The sequence below is a fragment of the Octopus bimaculoides genome, chromosome 4 (genome assembly GCF_001194135.2).
Source record: "Octopus bimaculoides isolate UCB-OBI-ISO-001 chromosome 4, ASM119413v2, whole genome shotgun sequence".
Taxonomy (NCBI): domain Eukaryota; kingdom Metazoa; phylum Mollusca; class Cephalopoda; order Octopoda; family Octopodidae; genus Octopus; species Octopus bimaculoides.
Genome location: NC_068984.1, coordinates 55,294,200 through 55,296,371, shown reverse-complemented (window position 1 = coordinate 55,296,371; position 2,172 = coordinate 55,294,200). Strand labels below are relative to the sequence as shown.

The window sequence follows — 2,172 nt, the reverse complement described above, 5'->3', positions numbered from 1 at the left end:
TGTGTGTGTGCGTGTGTTGTATGTATGTATGCATACGCGCTCGCACGCACACACACAAAGACACACACATATATATGTATATATATATATATATTTATATATATATATATATATATATCCACACACTTTTAAGGTATACGTATGTCTGTGTGTGTCTTGTGTATTTAGAAATACATGTACGTGCCCTGCCCTCGTTATCCAAAATTTGGTATGATACACAAGCTGTTTGGGTAGGCTATAATAAGAGCACTTAATGTTTGTAAGGCATTAATCAGTGTAACTTTCATTGTAAACATTGTAACTGGAGCTCTGTTTTCCTGCCCTTGTACTTATTTATATTTTTGCTGTCTTACAAGTAAAACATTTTAGTAGTGAAAGTATTCTGCAAAAATATGCTGGGTCATGGACACTGTCGTTTCTCATCTTCCTATCTGACAATCATACAGATGACACACGCTGTTTGGAATGCATGACAAATTTTGCTGAAGTTATTGTGCTTAGGTGTTTGGTCTGTAGCTATGTGGTCACCACATTCTGTTAAACTACTTATAGTATTTGAAGTGCGTCAATACTACTACGGCCAAAAATTTGCCTCTATGCAGCAGTTTAGCTCTTGAAAGGGTATGAGGAAACCGAATACTCTATACCCTAGAGCAAAGAGGAGAATATATATACGAGTTGATATTAGAGAATATAAGATCCTAGATCCTGATTTTGCTTGCTGTATCAGTCGCCGAACCTGATTGCACTGCATGGTACCAAAGTTGAGTATTAATTATCTATATGTACGAACAGATACTACAACATCAGAGGTTCCAAAATGTCCACAGCTAATACAGATCCACATGGAGGTAGATAAAAGATCAGCAGGGAATATGTACTTAAGAAAATCCTGAACATTCTGCTATCTCGGAAAGTGCCTATCTCACAACAATAGTCACAGATTTGAAATGGAATTCTAATGAATCGCCAATATCCTACACTCTTTCAACATTTTGGGTGCGATGAGAAAGAGTATCTTAGATCACCTATAAATTTGAACAGTTGAACTCTACATTTTGTACTATCCATTTCGAATAAATTTATTAATGGGTACAAAAGTATCAAAATGATTGTTTCCATGAATATATAGCTCATTTTCTAATGTTAATAGTGCATTCACATTCAACATTCTTGTAATGATTCGCGTCCTTATCTCGGCAAGTTAAATTCTTTCGGGTATATATATATACGCTCCCGCTTCGTTCATTAGCATGGTTTATACATCGCAAAATACTACCTAAAATATAGATTTAGTGGTACACTACCATCTCAACGCTAGCTAAATGAGCAAGTAATCATAGAAACATCTACCTATATGCATTTATATAGAGTGTATTCGAATGAATCTCTATTATACCATGTAAAACTAATATACACATATTTCAACTTCACCACTTCAGTTTATCTACTTCACATAGGCACTAATCATAACATCATTTATTATACTTCTGGAAATTAGTCGTAAAGCACGGCTACTGAATAAGTTACACGGCAAGACGAATGAAAATATGCATCATCGGTTTCAGGGTGTCATGATATTACATGTGTATGCGCCGACACTTCGTACACATACACACGCTCGCATATACATACATTCACTCGCATATACATACATTCACTTGCAAATATATAAGGTGCAAAAGTAGTTAAGTATTCTACAGTGGAGATATTAACTATTGGTATTATTTTTATTTAGTTCTGTCTACTATAACGAAATGCTAAAAAATATGCATACACATTCATATACATAATACCTTCAATTTTGCTCAACTGAAGCTTTTAACAAGATTCCAGGTGTATTTTCACATACTCCTCTACTAACCAACATAGGATATATTTCACTTAAATGTTAAAACAATGAGTATCTAATATTTTCTGGCAACTGAGCGGTGTCTATAAAGTAATGATGGATTATCTAAACTGTAAAAGAATCACCAACAATTGGCAATTTAAAAGCAGTTTCGAAATTGGATCTATATACAAATTCTTGCTTACTTGCAACTGAAGCCTGTAAAAGAAATTCACAAATCCGTTTGAATTAGACACACTTACGGGAACTAGCTCTAAGTCTATCTTTCTTTCTCTCTCTCTATCTCTCTCTCTCTCTCTCTCTCTCTCTCTCTCTCTCTC

The 2,172-nt window shown here is 34.6% G+C and overlaps 1 long non-coding RNA gene across 2 annotated transcripts in view; it reads right to left on the bottom strand.

The window, feature by feature from the left end:
* Positions 1-2,172, bottom strand: part of LOC106880086 (uncharacterized) — a 169,671-nt gene that overhangs the window by 73,745 nt on the left and 93,754 nt on the right. The gene's annotated exons all lie outside the window — the stretch shown is intronic.